This window comes from Anomaloglossus baeobatrachus, chromosome 2 (assembly GCF_048569485.1).
Source record: "Anomaloglossus baeobatrachus isolate aAnoBae1 chromosome 2, aAnoBae1.hap1, whole genome shotgun sequence".
Lineage (NCBI taxonomy): Eukaryota > Metazoa > Chordata > Amphibia > Anura > Aromobatidae > Anomaloglossus > Anomaloglossus baeobatrachus.
The window spans coordinates 380,614,789-380,633,654 of record NC_134354.1 but is presented as its reverse complement, the minus strand read 5'-3'; positions in this window follow the sequence as shown (position 1 = coordinate 380,633,654).

Here is an 18,866-nt window from a genome sequence, read left to right as displayed (position 1 = left end):
CAGCAGCTCTGCACAGCCAGGGGAAGAAAGTGTGTGCGCGTGTATATACAGTGTGTGTGTGCGTATATACAGTGTATGTGTGTATATACAGTGTGTGTGCGTATATACAGTGTGTGTGTGTATATACAGTGTGTGAGTGAGTGTGTATGTGTGTGTGTATGTCATACTCACCTGTCTGCAGGGTCCCGGTGCCATGCCTGCTTCCAGCCCCTGTCTCGGTCCCGCCGCTCCGGCTGTGGGCAGTGTCCCCGGTGCATGCACGAAGCTTGCAGGACCTGGCCGTGGATCACCTGATGCAGTCACCTGACGCATCAGCTGATCGTAGTCTCGCCGGCTTTTTCTTGCCCGGCCGGCTATCAGCTGATCCTGCCGTCAGGAGACTTCATCAGCTGATAGCCGGCAGCTCCTGCAGTGATGGGCCAGGATCAGACTCCGCTCCAGGAGCTGCCGGTCATCAGCACAGACGTGAGTATTTATTTATTTATTTATTTTTTTTGCACTGATGCATCTGCTGATTGTATAATCGGCTTTTATACAATCAGCTGATGTATGATGTGATTCACATCCTTTATCCTGACACATCATCTGATCGCTTTGCCTTCCTTCCAGCAAACCGATCAGATGATATTGGATCCGGATTGGACGGCGCGGGACCCTGACCCAGGATTACTGCGGAGGGGGGTTTATTTCAATAAAGATGGAGTCACTAATTGTGTTGTGTTTTATTTCTAATAAAAATATTTTTCTGTGTGTTGTGTTTTTTTTTTTTCTTATCATTACTAGAAATTCATGGTGGCCATGTCTAATATTGGCGTGACACCATGAATTTCGGGCTTAGGGCTAGCTGATAATATACAGCTAGTCCTAACTCCATTATTACCCGGCTAGCCACCCGGCATCAGGGCAGCTGGAAGAGTTGGATACAGCGCCAGAAGATGGCGCTTCTATGAAAGCGCCATTTTCTGGGGTGGCTGCGGACTGCAATTCGCAGTGGGGGTGCCCAGAAAGCATGGGCACCCTTCACTGTGGATTCCAATCCCCAGCTGCCTAGTTGTACCCGGCTGGACACCAAAATTAGGCGAAGCTCACGTCATTTTTTTTTTAAATTATTTCATGAAATTCATGAAATAATTAAAAAAAAAAAGGGCTTCTCTATATTTTTGGTTCCCAGCCGAGTACAACTAGGCAGCTGGGGGTTGGGGGCAGCCCGTACATGCCTGCTGTACCCGGCTAGCATACAAAAATATGGCGAAGCCCACATCATTTTTTTTTTCTTTTTGGGTAAAAAACTGCATACAGTCCTGGATGGAGGATGCTGAGCCTTGTAGTTCTGCAGCTGCTGTCTGCTCTCCTGCATACAATGAACATTTTGAATAAGGAAATGACATCAGACCTTTTTTATTTTTTTCATCAACAATCTTTAATGGCATTGTGCACTGATTAAAAACGCAGTGAGCAAAAACGCAGCAAAAAAGGCACCAAATCGCGGCAAAAACGTGACATGCAGCATCCGGTCACCTGCACCACAAGTGCCAGAGTGGAGAAAGATAGTGACATGCAGCACACTATGTGTCAGAGCAGAGCATGTCACTGTCTCCACTCCGCTGACCTCACAGCCCGTACACGCTGCGATGGATGCAGGGGGACACAGAACAAGTAATCGGCCGACACTGGAGTCATCTGATTACTTGGGATGAATGAGAAGTAAAATGCTCTGGTGCTCGATGGGCGAAGCCCATGCCGTTTTTTTTAAAAAAAAATTAATTAAAAATAAAAAAAAAAAAAAATCACATTGTTTGTGGGCTCCCGCTGCATTTTCTGTTGCTAAGGGTAACCAAAGCAGCTACTGGCTGCTAGCCCCCGCTGCTTGGTGTTACTTTCACTGGCAATAGAAATGCAGGGAAGCATTTTTTTTTTTTTTTATAAAGGTTTTTCCCTGAAAACGTTTTTAAGAAAATGACGTGGGCTTCGCCATATTTTTGTATGCTAGCCAGGTAAAGCAGGCAGCTACGGGCTGCCCCCAACCCCCAGCTGCCTAGTTGTACCCGGCTGGGAACCAAAAATATAGAGAAGCCCTTTTTTTTTTTTTTTATTTCATGAATTTCATGAAATAATTAAAAAAAAAAATGACATGGGCTTCGCCGAATTTTTGAGTCCAGCCAGGTACAACTAGGCAGCTGGGGATTGGAATCCGCAGTGAAGGGTGCCCAAACTTTCTGGGCCCCCCGCTGCGAATTGCAGTCCACAGCCGCCCCAGAAAATGGCGCTTTTATAGAAGCGCCATCTTCTGGCGCTGTATCCAACTCTTCCAGTGGCCCTGGTGGCAGGTGGCACGCTGGGTAATAAGGGGTTAATACCAGCTATGTTTTACCCGCTGGTATAAAGCCCGAGATTCTAAATGTCAGGCCAAGGTTGACCTGGCCATTAAGAATCTCCAATAAAGGGTTAAAAAAAAAAAGACCACACAGAGAAAAATACTTTATTAGAAATAAATACACAGACACAGTAGGGACTCCATGTTTATTACTCCCTCTCACCCCTCCACGATGGAGAGATTTCTGTACTGACCATGCCAGGAGAGAGCGAGGGAAAAGAAAGCGAGCGAGGGGGGGGAGGAAAAGAAAGCGAGCGGGGAGGGGGGGGAGAGAGCGAGCGGGGGGGGGGGGGAAAGAGAGCGAGCGGGGGGGGAAAGAGAGCGAGCGGGGGGGAGAAGAGAGCGAGGGGGGAGGAAAAGAGAGCGAGGGGGGAGGAAAAGAGAGCGAGGGGGGAGGAAAAGAGAGCGAGGGGGGAGGAAAAGAGAGCGAGGGGGGGAGGAAAAGAGAGCGAGGGGGGAGGAAAAGAGAGCGAGGGGGGGGGGGAAGAGAGTGCAGGGGGGAGGAAAAGAGAGCGCAGGGGGGAGGAAAAGAGAGCGCAGGGGGGAGGAAAAGAGAGCGCAGGGGGGAGGAAAAGAGAGCGCAGGGGGAGGAAAAGAGAGCGCAGGGGGGAGGAAAAGAGCGCAGGGGGGAGGAAAAGAGCGCAGGGGGGAGGAAAAGAGCGCAGGGGGGAGGAAAAGAGCGCAGGGGGGGAAAAGAGAGCGAGGGGGGAGGAAAAGAGAGCGAGCGGGGGAGGAAAAGAGAGCGAGCGGGGGGGAGAAGAGAGCGAGCGGGGGGGGAGAAAAGAGAGCGAGGGGGGAGGAAAAGAGAGCGAGGGGGGAGGAAAAGAGAGCGAGGGGGGAGGAAAAGAGAGCGAGGGGGGAGGAAAAGAGAGCGCAGGGGGGAGGAAAAGAGAGCGCAGGGGGGAGGAAAAGAGAGCGCAGGGGGGAGGAAAAGAGAGCGCAGGGGGGAGGAAAAGAGAGCGCAGGGGGGAGGAAAAGAGAGCGCAGGGGGAGGAAAAGAGAGCGCAGGGGGGAGGAAAAGAGAGCGCAGGGGGGAGGAAAAGAGAGCGCAGGGGGGAGGAAAAGAGAGCGCAGGGGGGAGGAAAAGAGAGCGCAGGGGGGAGGAAAAGAGAGCGAGGGGGGAGGAAAAGAGAGCGAGGGGGGAGGAAAAGAGAGCGAGGGGGGAGGAAAAGAGAGCGCAGGGGGGAGGAAAAGAGAGCGCAGGGGGGAGGAAAAGAGAGCGCAGGGGGGAGGAAAAGAGAGCGCAGGGGGGAGGAAAAGAGAGCGCAGGGGGGAGGAAAAGAGAGCGCAGGGGGGAGGAAAAGAGAGCGCAGGGGGGAGGAAAAGAGAGCGCAGGGGGGAGGAAAAGAGAGCGAGGGAAAAGAGAGGGGAGGGGAGAGAGGGATAAGAGGGGAGAGAGGGATAAGAGGGGGGCAGAGAAGAGGGGGAAGAGGGGAGGGGGAGAAGAGTGGGGGGAGAGAAGAGAGTGGGGAAAGAACAGGGGGGGGCAGAGGTGCTCTGTCACCAACTGTCTCCACTCTGTGACTTGTGGTGCAGGTGACATAGTGCAGACAGTTGGTCCCATGCAGCAGGACAGATGGCAGAGCACGGCGGTGACATGCCTGCCAGTGTCTTGCTGCTGGGAGGAGCAGATGATCACACTGCCCGACACCGGCCGCTCTCCTGACATCGCAGCAGAGCGGGCGGGTGGACAGTGTGATCACATACTTACGTGCAGGGGGGGATTCAGCTAAAGACCCCCCCTGTACTGCACCCTGGCGCCCCGTGTCTCAGCCTCTCTGCAGGACGCCGGCTCCACAGTGACGTCCTCCGGCTCCTCCCCTCGATGCTGGGCTGTGACGTGCGGTAGTCACCGCCCACAGCCCTGTCACTCAATCTGAGTGGCGCCGGCATCCTGTGACGTACCCGTCTTGTTTGAGAGCCCGGAAATGCCGGGACGTCAGAGGATGCCGGCGGCCACAGCTCCAGGGGGTCATGTGACTGGCACTGAGCGTGCAGGATAGCGCCGCTCAGTGCCAGAACTGGAAACAGAAGGCAATGGAGAAGACGCCTAGAAAGGTAAGCATAGCTCATACAGAAAATAAAAAAAATGGGTGAACCACCCCTTTAATCATGTCAGGCGTCTCCCCGAGATTCCTTCCATGATTAATCTGTAAATTACAGTTAAAAAACACACACCCGAAAAATCCTTTATTAGAAATAAAAAACACTAACAAAGTCCCTCATTACCAATTTATTAACCCCGACAAACCCTCCATGTCTGGCGTACTCCACAGTCCTCCAGCGTCGCGTCCAGCTGTGCTGCATGGAAGTGACAGGAGCTGCAGAATACACCGCCGCTCCAGTCACCTCCACGCAGCTAATGAGATGAGTATAGCGATCAGCTGAGCTGTCACTGAGGTTACCTGGATCCAGCGGTGGATGCAGCGGTGGCCGCGGGTAACCTCAGTGACAGATCAGCTGATCGCGCTACTCACCGCCGCTCCAGTCAGCTCCATGCACCAACTGAGGTGAGTAGCGCGATCAGCTGCTGTCACTGAGGTTAATCGCGGCCACCGCTGGATCCAGCGGTGGCCGGGAGTTACCTGACTGACAGCAGCTGATCGCGCTATTCCCTTCATTAGCTGCGTGGAGGTGACCGGAGCGGCGGTGTCTTCTGCAGCTCCTGTCACTTCCATGCAGCAGTGTTGGACGCGATGCCGGAGTCCGTGGATTACGCCGGACATGGAGGGTTTGTCGGGGTTAATAAATTGGTAATGAGGGACTTTGTTAGTGTTTTTTATTTCTAATAAAGGATTTTTCGGGTGTGTGTGTTTTTTAACTGTAATTTACAGATTAATCATGGAAGGAATCTCGGGGAGACGCCTGACATGATTAATCTAGGATTTAGTGGCAGCTATGGGCTGCCATTAACTCCTTATTACCCCGATTTGCCAACGCACTAGGGTAAATCGGGAAGAGTCGGGTACAGCCCCAGAACTGTCGCATATAATGTATGCGGTAATTCTGGGCAGCTGCTGACTGATATTGTTAGGGTGGGGGGCTCCCCATAACGTGGAGCTCCCCATCCTGAGAATACCAGCTTTCAGCTGTATGGCTTTATCTGGCTGGTATTAAAATTGGGGGGACCGCACGCCGTTTTTTTTAATTATTTATTTATTTATTTTACTGCACAGTATAGACCCGCCCACCGGCTGCTGTGATTGGGTGCAGTGTGACACCTGTCACTCAGCGTGGGGGCGTGTCTCACTGCAACCAATCATAGGCGCCTGTGGGCATGGAAAGCAGGGAATATGAGATGGCTGTGTACAGAGCACAGCGCGCCCGCCGGTATAAAGGCTCGGTCACGCTGTGCGGGCCGGCCAATCACTGCAATTCCACAACTAACAGGGCTGTGGCATTGCAGTGGTCTGCCAGCCAATCCCTGCATGAGGGCTGGCTCTCAAAAGAGCGCCAACATGCAGGGATGAAGACCACGAGTAAAGCACGAGTATTGCAAAATTACTCGGTACCCGCCGAGTAGCCCGAGTACAGTGATACTCGTGCGAGTACCGAGTAGTAACAAGCATACTCGCTCATCACTAGTGACTGGGCATCTGGTACTGGGGCACTGCGATGGACATAAGGTCTCGAAAATCCTCTGTGTCCACCAGGCGTAAAGGCAGCATTTCAGTAGCCAACAGCTTGCAGAGGGTGAAAGTCAACCTCTTAGCTTTGTCATGGCTAGGAGGAAATGGCCTTTTACTTGTCCACATCTGAGGGACCAAGGGCTGGCTGCTGTGCTGAGATGTCGTTGAGTAGGGTGTCCCATGAAAACTGCTCATCTGTGAGAAAAGTTCAGGCGGAGACATAATGTTGCCTTCATCCAAAGGTGGTGTTCTCGATGTCTGAGAGAGCTCTACACCAGCAGCTGTTTCTTCTTCCAAAACCACTGACGACCTGCTAATCACACTGCCTGTTGCAGTTAAAGAGGTGAAAGGTCTGCGTCGCAAAGCATGTGTGACTGCTGTCCCCACAGTCATAGAGGATGAAGAGTGCGCGGATGTACTAGAAGGAGCAGACGGTGGTTGGCCTGCTCCGCTAGGCCACATTGTAGCATAGTGAGCTTCCCACTGGGACTTATGCTTGTTATCCATGTGACGGTTCATGGACGAAGTAGTCAAACTAGTGAGTTTTTGGCCTCTACTTATAGATTGGTGACAAATCTTACAGATGACTTGAGTTGGGAGATCCTTTGCGATGTCAAAAAAGCACCAGGCTAGGCAAGGCTTAGAGCCCATGCGACCTGCAGAGCCACCACGACTTGTGCTCAGAGGCAGAGTTGTGGCTGAGGATGCAGTTGTTGACGTGCTTCCAGTACTCCCTTTCTGTCCAGGAAGGCACAAGCTAACCTCGTCGTCAGTCGCATCCTCCTCCACCGCCTCTGCTGACCTCCTCAAGTGCCTGACTGTGGGTTGACAGTAAGTGGGATCTACAGCCTCATCATCAACCTGTGTGTTTGCACTCCCCTCGTCCTCAGACCTAACCTCTTCTGGCCCTGACTGAATAGTTAAGTTGTCATTCTAAGTAGTTACAGTTTGGGAATGGAGGTCTACATTATGTTCAGAAACGTCTTCATCAGGGCCTGAATCTGACTCAAAGCTTCTGGGCATCACTGCAGATCATTTACTGCTCTGGACTCACTGTAGCTTTAGAGCAGACCTCAGATTCCCAGGCTATAGTGTGACTGAACAGCTCTGCAGACTCACCCATCTCTGTTACCCCATACTCTGCAGGGCGGGTGGAGACTTGAGAGCTGGGAGAAAGCAAGTGCGATTGGGGTGACAACTCAGAGGACTGGAGTTTTTTGGATGTTGAAGTTGAGGTGGAGGAGAGGCCACTTGATGAAGCACTTGAGATCCATTTAAGCGTGTGCTTTTTTGTGCATCATCTACCTTTGTTAGAGTTGTTCGGTTCCGTAAAAAAGGGATCACATCAGATTGTCCACAGAAAGTAGTAGACATCTTACTTTTGCTGGAAGATGGCCTTTCTTCAGCAGATGTTGCTGTAGCTTTACCATCTACCCCACAGACACAAACTTTTTTTCCCTTTCCAACACGCCTGTTCCCCTTTCCACCAGCATCTGTCCTTTTGCCACTCATTTTGTTTGTGACCAAATTGGACACTTAAAATCTCGTAGCAAAAATGGACAGGTCGTGTAGATTGCAGAGGTGGTCTAGCTTTATTGACAGCTGAAGAACCAACACTGCCTATCCCAGACAATGAAAATATGGCCGTCAAAATGGCAGCACTTTTTGCAATTAAAATTGTTTAGCCAAAATGGACAGGTGGTGTACTATGCACAGTTGGTGTACCTTGCTTGACAGCAGAGGAACCCTAAGTTAGTATCCCAGACAATTTTAGTATGCCCCTAAAAGTGGCAGCACTTTTTGCAATTGAAATTGCGTAGCAAAAATGGACAGGTGTGTAGAATGCACAGTTGGTGTACCTTGCTTGACCGCAGAGGAACCCTAAGTTAGTATCCCAGACAATTTTAGGATGCCCCTAAAAGTGGCAGCACTTTTTGCAGTTAAAATTGCGTAGCAAAAATGGACAGGTGTGTAGAGTTGGTGTACCTTGCTTGACAGCAGAGGAACCCTAAGAGGTACTTTGCACACTACGACATCACAGCTGCGATGTCGGTGGGGTCAATTCGAAAGTGACGCACATCCGGCGTCGCTGTCAATATCGTAGTGTGTAAAGCATTTTTGATACGATTAACAAGCGCAAAAGCGTGTAGTGTCCAGCATTTTCATAATTACGCGGCAGCGACAGTACGATGTTGTTCCTCGTTCCCCTGTGGCAGCACACATCGCTGTGTGAGAAGCCGCAGGAGCGAGGAATATTAGCTTACCTGCGTCACCACGGCTCACGCCGGCTATGCGGAAGGACGGAGGTGGGCGGGATTTTTACATGTCACGGCCAACAACATGGCTTTCTTCTGGCCTTGGGTGCTCAAAGATCTGTGCATCACTGTACACCATGGCCTCACCTGCGTTAGTTGTGTTGCGCAGAGTAACCTGCTTTGGTGTCATATGTTTTCTTAAAATACTGATGTTGTGAGGAAGGAGGACCAAGCTGAGGATTCGATGGGCTACTCAACAAGTAACTGGAGGCATTTTCTGCTAGCCAACTCGTTACCTGTTCGCACTGTTCAGGTCGCAAGAGTGCTGTCCCCCGTGGACAACAAAATTCGTATAGGAAGGCCAAGGTAGATAAAGCAGGAACCTTTTTCTTTGGCTCGGACTCACTGCTTTTGGTAACCACCACTGTCACTACCAGCTCGTCCATGGCCCTTACCCCCTCTCTTTCCCATTTTTTGGTTTGATTATTTGAAGGTGAATACTTTAACATGACCTTTTCTACAGGCAGTGGAACACTTATGCTGGGTTGTTAAACTTGTGTTAATAGTTTCTCATGATAGCTGTTTCTGTAAGTCTATAAACTAAAAGGTACCTTTATTGGACAAACTACCACTTGAAGGAGTCGACAAAGATGTTGTGAATGTCTTTCACCCCAAAAGAAAACAGGGGTTGACAACACTTTTATTTTAGTATTGGTTTTTGGCACTCAGACTGTGTTTTAGTAAGAGCAAGCCACTACGTAGATTCTGTAAAATATGAAGCCCCCAAAATTACACTAGGTGGCTGATAGGAAGTTACTGGCCTTGAGGCAGAAGTTGTGCCCCTGACACCAAGTGTTAATAGAAATTGGGTAACACTAAAGCGGGCTTTACATGCTACGATTTCGCTGTAGCGATCTCGTTGGGGTCACGGAATTTGTGACGCACATCCAGCCGCTGTAGCAATATCGTTGTGTGTGACTCCTAGGAGCGATTTTGGATCGTTGCAAAAACATCCAAAATCGCTCCTCGTTGACATGGGGGTCCACTCCCAATTATCGCTGCTGTCGCTGGGGCGAAGTTGTTCCTCGTCCCTGCGGCAGCACACATCGCTACGTGTGATGCCGCAGGAACGAGGAACATCTCCTTACCTGCCGCCGGCCACAATGCGGAACGAAGGAGATGGGCGGCATGTTTGTTCCGCACATCTTCGCCCCTCCGCTTTCATTGGGCGGCCGCTTAGTGACGTCGCTGTGACGCCGAACAGACCGCCCCCTTAGAAAGGAGGCAGTACGCTGGTCACAGCGACGTCGCAGGGCAGGTAAGTACGTGTGACGGGGGTGCGCGATTTTGTGTGCGACGGGCAGCGATATGCCCCTCTTGCAAAAACTATGGGGGCGGGTCTCATCCTAGCGATATCGGGACTGATATCGTAGCATGTAAAGCCACCCTAAGACTGTGTTTTAGTTGCAGCAAGCTACTATGTAGGCTCTGTAATATATGAAGCCCCCCAAAGTATGCTAGGTTGTTGCTTGGAAGGTACTGGATTTGAGGCAAAAGTAGTGACCCTGACCCGGAAGAAGCAAGGGTGAAATGGCGTTGGGGTGGAGGGACCATTCACCCAGACCCAGGCTTTTGTTTATCACCTTTAGTTAATTAATTGTACACATCTAACCTTGGGTTATATTTATACGTTGGTTTACAACAGGGTAGTAGATATTTTCCTATTTAAAATGCACTTTACACCTTCCTTGGCAGCTCATTGAATGTATGTAGTTTGTAGTGTATTGTATGGTGATTTTACCAGCAGCATTCTTCTATTTATTCTAATTATTGTAGCCAGGTTGTTACATTGTGTGTAATTATTTATTCTAGTGTATTTTATAGATCCCTCCCTAGATTTGAACCATAATATATCTGGGTATTTAATGGCGTCCCTCTCAGGATAATTCTGTTTTTTAATGTTTAATATGTTTTTAATTAATGTAATAAAATTAATATTTTAGCATCAACCACATGCTTGTTTCCTTATTGGGGGACAATTGTCTGTATTGATCTGTAATATATGAAGCCCCCAAAATTACACTAGGTGGCTGATAGGAAGGTACTGACCTGGAGGCAGAAGTTGTGCCCCTGACACCAAATATTAATAGAAATTGGGTAACGCAAAGACTGTGTGTTAGTTACAGCAAGCCACTATGTAGGTTCTGTAAGATATGAAGCCCCCAAAGTATGCTAGGTTGTTGCTAGGAAGGTATTGGATTTGAGGCACAAGTAGTGACCCTGACCCTAAGTATTAATAAAAAATGGGTAACACTAAGGGGTACTTTACACACTACGACATCGCAAGCCGATGCAGCGATGCCGAGTGCGATAGTCCCCGCCCCCGTCGCAGCAGCGATATATTGTGATAGCTGCCGTAGCGAACATTATCGCTACGGCAGCTTCACATGCACTCACCTGCCATGCGACGTCGCTCTGGTCGGTGAACCGCCTCCTTCCTAAGGGGGCGGGTCATGCGGCATCACAGCGACGTCACACGGCAGGCGGCCAATAGAAGCGGAGGGGCGGAGATGAGTGGGATGTAAATATCCTGCCCACCTACATCCTTCCACATAGCCGGAGTGAGCCACGGTGACGCAGGTAAGCTGATGTTCCTCGCTCCTGCGGCTTCTCACACAGCGATGTGTGCTGCCGCAGGGGAATGAGGAACAATATCGTACCGTCGCTGCAGCGTAATTATGAAAATGTCGGACACTACACCAATGATACGATTACGACGCTTTTGCGCTCGTTAATCGTATCATAAACGATTTACACACTAAGATATCAACAGCGACGCCGGATGTGCGTCACTTTTGATTTGACCCCACCGACATCGCAGCTGCGATGTCATAGTGTGCAAAGTACCCCTAAGGCCTCTGCCACATTCACGTGAAATTCACGCACGTGCCGAGAGACACGTATTTCCCCTGCGTGTTGCGTGCAGGTAAGTACGTGTCTCTGTTACGTGCGGGACACGTGTGTTCTACGTGTGCTATCCGCGATAGCACACGTAGAACCAGTAATTATCATACTCACCTGGTCCTTCCTGATGTCCGCGCTGCTGTCCGTGGTGCTGATCCTCGGTCTCCAGCCCTCCCGTCTCCCCGCTGCTGCTGCTGCCAGGCAGTGAAGTGAATATTCTATGAGAATAATGAGCAGCGGTCGGCAGCAAGTGACAGCAGCGGCAGAGACAGGAGGGCTGGAGAAGGTGAGTAAATGTTTTTTTTTTTTCACTGACACGTGTGTTTTCTCCGGCGTGTGTCACACGGGACTGCATCCACACTACACCCGTGTGGTACGGGTGCGGGCCGTGTGACACCCGTGCTGCGGGAGAAAACATTGACATGTCAGCGCTTTGAAAAACGCACACACGTACAAACGCACACGGACACACGTTCCGTGTGGTTTTACGTGTGTGTGCCTGCTACAATAGGGTAGCATTGGTTAACGTGTCTCCGTGCCGCCGGTACGTGTAGAAAATGACAAACACGTGCCGGCGGCACGGATGTGTGTCACAGGCCTAAGACTGTATGTTAGTTGCAGCAGGCCACTATCTAAGTTGTGTAAGATATGAAGATCCCCAAAATTAGGTTAGTTTAGTGCTATGAAGGTATTTTGCTTCAGGGACAAGTTGTGCCACTGACACCTAGTATTAATAAAAATTTGGTAGCACTCAGACTGTGAATTGAGATGGTGGCTGACAGGCACTACACTACACCTGAACCCATTGTTTTTACAATTTTGGGACCTTTTTTTTGCAAGTTGTAATACCTATTGCTAGTATAACAGACACAAGGGATGTAGCAGTGCTGAGATTGTTGATTATTAGTAGTAAATGTCAGGAGAGCTTTAAATCTCTCCCTGCTTGTGAATAAGCTGTCCCTATATCACACACTGCAGTAACTGAGCGTATGCACCACTAATAAGAGGATATTTTTTTTTGTTTTTTTGCAGCTTTAAAACAGGAACGGCTTTCACCTGACTAAGCAATGCAGTAACACTGTCATTATAACTTGTTCTATAACTAACACAGCTGCTAGCACACAGTGGACACTGTCTTCAGCCCTTATAAGGACTATTTTGGATTCTGCAGCAGGAACACTATCTCATAGAACGATCTGCACTGTCCCTATAACTGTTTCTATGATTTACACAGTCGCTAACAGCTAATGCTAAATAGCTTCAGCCCTTATATGGACTAGTATTAGTTGGCTGGAAAAACACTGCACCGCACACAGTACAGTCTAGCTACACCGGCAGCTCCAGAATGAATGCGTGTTCACAATATGGCGGCAGCCTTATTTAGCCCCTATGACTCTGTGTGGCCAAGCCAATCACAGTAACACCACAACAAAGATGGCTGCGGTGTTACTGTAAGGGCAAGCAATGTCAGATGTATTCATTGGCTGGAAAAAGGCACCAGGAAGTCCAGATAGGAAAATGAAAGTATCGGAGAGAATACCATATTAGCTGTCGGATAGCGAATACCTCAAATACCCCATTATCCGTCGGATACCGAATAGTGGCGAATATATTCGCTCATCCGTAATCACCATTGTTATATGTTGTGAGCTTGTCTCTTTCCTTTGGGGCTATTCTGAGGCAAGTCAGGGTTCCTCATTTAATCTTGGAGGTTAGTTAGTTTTCCGGTGGTGATGAGGCGTCTAGGTTGGTTAGGAATCATAGTATCATAGTATCATAGTTTTTAAGGTTGAAGGCAGACTCTAAGTCCATCTAGTTCAACCCGTAGCCTAACATGATCCAGAGGAAGGCAAAAAAACCCCAATGTGGCAAACAAGCTCCAATAGGGAAAAAAATTCCTTCCTGACTCCACATACGGCAATCAGACTAGTTCCATGGATCAACACCCTGTCATAAAATCTAATATACATAACTGGTAATATTACATTTTTCAAGAAAGGCATCCAGGCTCTGCTTAAATGTTAGTAGGGAATCACTCATTACAACATCATGCGGCAGAGAGTTCCATAGTCTCACTGCTCGTACAGTAAAGAATCCTCGTCTGTGATTATGATTAAACCTTCTTTCCTCAAGACGTAGCGGATGCCCCAGTGTTCCAGTTGCAGGCCTAGGTGTAAAAAGATCTTTGGAAAGGTACTGTCCCCTCATATATTTATACATTGTGATTAGATCCCCCCTAAGCCTTCGTTTTTCCAAACTAAAAAACCCCAAGTTTAATAACCTGTCTTGGTATTGCAGCCCACCCATTCCTCTAATAATCTTGGTCGCTCTTCTCTGCACCCTCTCCAGTTCAGCTATGTCCTTCTTATATATCGGTGGCCAGAATTGTACACAGTATTCTAAGTGCGGTCGCACTAGTGACTTGTACAGAAGTAGAACCATATTTTTTTCATGAACACTTTTACCTCTTTTAATACATCCCATTATTTTATTAGCCCTGGCAGCAGTTGCCTGACACTGTCCACTAAAGTTAAGTTTACCATCCACCCATACACCCAAGTCTTTTTCTGTGTCTGTTTTACCCAGTGTTCTACAATTAAGTACATAATTATAAATTTTATTTCCTCTACCCAAGTGCATGACTTTACATTTATCTACATTAAACTTCAATAGCCACTTCTCAGCCCAATCCTCCAATTTACATAAATCTCCCTGTAATATAAAATTATCCTCCTCTGTATTGATTACCCTGCAGAGTTTAGTATCATCTGCAAATATTGAAATTCTACTCCGCATGCCCCCAACAAGGTCATTAATAAATATGTTGAAAAGAAGCGGCCCCAATACTGACCCCTGTGGTACCCCACTATGAACTGAGACCCAGTCCGAGTACGTACCATTAATAACCACCCTTTGTTTCCTATCACTGAGCCAGTTTTTAACCCAGTTACACATATTTTCCCCTTTCCCCATTATTCTCATTTTATGTACCAACATTTTGTGTGGCACTGTATCAAAAGCTTTTGAAAAGTCCATATACACAACATCCACTGTATTTCCCTGGTCTAGGCTTGAACTTACCTCTTCATAGAAGCTGATCAAATTAGTTTGACAGGATCGATCCCTCATAAACCCAAGTTGATACTCTGTCATAAGGGTATTTTTCTTGAGATACTCCAGTATAGCATCTCTCAAGAAACCCTCAAGGATTTTACCAACTGTAGAGGTTAAACTTACCGGCCTATAATTTCCCGGCTCAGTTTTTGTCCCCTTTTTGAATATTGGCACCACATTTGCTATGCGCCAGTCCTGCGGTACCGACCCTGTTATTAAGGAATCTGTGAAGATTAAAAATAATGGTCTATCTATCACAGAACTCAATGCTTCTGACATTCTGACATTCTCACAGAATGCTCCACTGCTAGTTTTAGTTGTATTTGTGCAGTTAGTGGCTTGCAGTCACCTAAGGGTGGCTTTGCACGTTGCGACATTGCACGTGCGATGTCGATGGGGTCAAATCGAAAGTGACGCACATCCGGCGTCGCAGTCGATATCGCAACGTGTAAAACCTTTTTGATACGATGAACGAGCGCAAAAGCGTCGTTATCGTATCATCGCTGCAGCCTCCGACATTTCCATAATGCCGGTGCAGCGACAGGTGCGATGTTGTTCCTCGCTCCTGCGGCAGCACACATCGCTATGTGTGAAGCCGCAGGAGCGAGGAACTTCACCTTACCGGCCGCCGGCTGCAATGAGAAGGACGGAGGTGGGCGGGATGTTTACATCCTGCTCATCTCCGCCCCTCCACTTCAATTGGCCGCCTGCCGTGTGACGTCGCTGTGACGCCGCACGACCCACCCCCTTAGGAAGGAGGCGGGTTGCCGGCCAGAGGGACATCGCACGGAAGGTAAGTGCGTGTGAAACTGCCGTAGCGATAATAATCGCTACGGCAGCTTTCACTAGATATTGCACGTGCGACGGGGGCGGGACTATCGCTGCAGCATCGGTAACACATTGTTACCAATGTCGCAGCGTGCAAAGCCCGCCTAAGTTTACAACTACTCTTGTGCATTATCTTCCAACATTTTTTATGTTTTTTTTGCAAGATCTTTTGCGGTCTCCTGACAATAGCACAGCTGAGAATACAAAGCTGGTATAAACCACTTTATTACCCAGCTTGCCACTACCATCAGGGCCATTGGATGAGTCGAGTAAAGCGCCTGAAAATGGCGCTAAGAAACAATGTGCCATTTCCAGGGGTGGCTTCAGTCTGCGGTTTTGCGTGGGGGGCACAAAACTCTTAGGCCTTACCATGCTTAGAATCTCCACTCCCAGCTGACTGATTTTACCTGACTGGCTATCAAAATACGATGGGAGCCCACGCATTTTTTTTTTTTAAATAATTAAAAAAAATTAATGGGCTTCCCTGTATTTTGATTGCCAACCAAGGTGAAGTCAGGCAGATGGGGTGGAGCCCGTAGCCATCCGCTTTATCTGCGCTGAGAATCAAAAGTACCGTGGAGCACTACGTGTTATGATTCAGTGACCAAGGAGGATCAAAAGGCGTAAAAACTAGGAAACCCAGAGAATCACCAGAATGGTTGGAAACTCAGCAGACTGCAGACCTCTAACTGACAACACAACTAGAAGTAGCCGTGGGACATGCCTACGAGGACCTAGTCGCCTCCCATCTCCGGAGAACTAATTATTCCTAAAGAGAGAAAAACAAGGAAAACTAATCTGCCTCGGAGCAGTTCCCCAAAGATTATAGGTAGCCCCCAAACATGTAAAGCCGGTGAGACAAGATGAAACACAGTACACAGGTAGAGAAAAGATTCAGCAAAGATGAGGCCCAAACTATCTATATAGGAAAGGACAGAAAAGAGCACTGTCTGCTGCTGCGCAAAACCCTAACAAAAAACCAACACACCTGATATGAAAAACTGAGACCCACACGATCTCTCCTCCACTATATCAGTATTCTGGTGTTACTGGGATCTAAGCAAAACACTAAGATAGGAGGAAGGACTGAGATTAATACCAAGCATGACAAGACAAAAATACATTGCATAATATGGACCTGGGTACATAGATATTCCCAGCAGGATACAATATTATAAGGATGGGCACAATACTACAGGGCACAGTACTAAAAGGATGGGCACAATACCACAAGGATTAGCACAATACTACAGGGCACAATACTACAAGGATGGGCACAATACTACTGGGCACAATACTACAAGGATGGGCACAATACCACAAGGTTGAACATAATACTACTGTGCACAATACTACAAAGATGAGCACAATACTACTCGGCACAATACTGCAAGGATGGGCACAATACCACAAGGATGAGTACACTACTACTGGGCACAATACTACAAGGATGGGCACAATACTACAACTATGGGCACAATACTACAGGGCACAATACTACAAGGATGAGCACAATACTACTGGGCATAATACCACAATGATGAGCACAATACTACTGGTCACAATACTACAGGGCACAATATCACAAGGATGGGCACAAGACTACATGGATAGGCACAAGACTACAAGGATGGGCACAATACCACAAAAATGAGCACAATACTACTAGGCACAAGACTACAGGGATGGGCACAATACTACAGGTCACAAAACTACAAGGATGGGCACAATACCACATGAATGAGCATAATACTAGTGGGCACAATACTATAAGGATGGGCACAATACCACAAGGATTAACACAATACTACTGGGCACAATACTTCAAGGATGAGCACAATACTACTGGGCACAATACTACAAGGATGGTGTTACGGGGGGCTGTCTGATAATAACTGAAAGGAGTATCAGACAGTCAGGGTCCACCGTGCAAAGACTTTGCTGCAGACTATGGCAGAGTGCAATACCTCTGTTAACTCACAGAAGGATATAATAAGTAAGTAAAGCAATTCCTCCCTTACTTGGAGGGTGTGTGGAATGATCTCTGTTAATAATCACAGAGACAAAGGCAATGTGTGCGAAATGGCACCTACCTAGGTCCGCTCTTCTAGTGGTGCAAAAGAGACGAACAGCAGCGTAAGCCGCACAAAGCTCCTACCTGCGTTCGCTCCACTAGTGTGCGAGGACACGAACCACTAGATATGGCACCTGCCTAGGTCCGCTCTTCTAGTGGTGCAAAAGAGACGAACAGCAGCGTAAGCCGCACAAAGCTCCTACCTCTGTTCGCTCCCCTAGTGTGCGAGGATACGAACAACTGCCAGACGCAGTATAAGGAACGTTACCCTAGCGGCAACGTCCACCTACGAGTAGAATCACAAGGCCCAGCCAGACCATGTGCCTCAGGCACCTGCCTATGTCCGCTCCCCTAAGAGAAAAGGATACGGACAGCAGCCGAAGCTGTAAGGTATAAGAACGCTACCCTGCCGGTAGCGCTCACCTAGCATAGACAGAGGAATGCCTAGAGGAACGCGCACAGAGCGTCTACTCATATGCATGAACCAAGAGGACTGAGCACCATGCGGCGTGTGTCAGGGTCTTATATAGACTCTGTGCCTCATCCAAGATGGAGGACACCAGAGCCAATCCGCTGCCAGAACGACAGGAGTGACGTCATGCTGGCCTATCACCGAGCAAGACGTCACAAGCACATGACCAGCGACCAATCGGCATAGAAGGTGTCAGAGACATGTGACCTCGTGTCAGCGATGATGTCACCCGCACATGTGCAATGGCTCCAAGATTGGACTTAGTCTCCGGCGCTCGCACATGTGCAGTAGCAAGAAATCTGGACTTAGTCTCCAGCGCTCGCACATGTGCAGTAGCAAGAAATCTGGACTTAGTCTCCAGCGCTCGCACATGTGCAGTAGCAAGAAATCTGGACTTAGTCTCCAGCGCTCGCACATGTGCAGTAGCAAGAAATCTGGACATAGTCTCCAGTGCTCGCAGCAACCGTAACAGTACCTCCCCCTCAAGGGCCCCCCTCCCGGCGACGCAGGTAATCGGCAACTAAGTCGGGAGCATGGACAGCCTCCTCAGGCTCCCAAGAGCGATGTTCCGGGCCATAGCCCTCCCAATCTATCAAGAAGAACCTGCGCCCTCTAACCATCTTAGAACCAACTATGGCTCGTACCTCATAGCTAGAGCGAGAGGAATCAGAGGCAGGAGAGTGCACTTCACGAGCGTGAGGTAAAATAGCCGGCTTTAGCAGTGAGACATGGAATTTGTCATGAATCCTAAGATGGACAGGTAACTTCAATTGATAGACTACAGGATTTACCTGTCGAAGAACCTCATAAGGACCCAGGAAGCGAGGAGCAAATTTGACAGAGCTCACTCTAAGTCTCACGTGTTTTGCAGAGAGCCACACAAAGTCCCCTGGAGAAAAGACAGGAGCCGGGCGACGAAACCGATCGGACACCGTCTTCATACGGTCCTTAGCTGCTTGGATCGACTCTTGAGTCCGATCCCAAACCTCTCTGGCATTAGTTGCCCAGTCGGCCACAAGAGGAGGAGGTGCAGCAGCGGGAAATGGTACTGGTACCCTAGGGTGTTGCCCATTATTGAGTACGAACGGTGTCTGCCCAGTGGCCTCAGCCAGCGAATTGTTAAGGGCAAATTCTGCCCAGGGTAGGAGGGAGGACC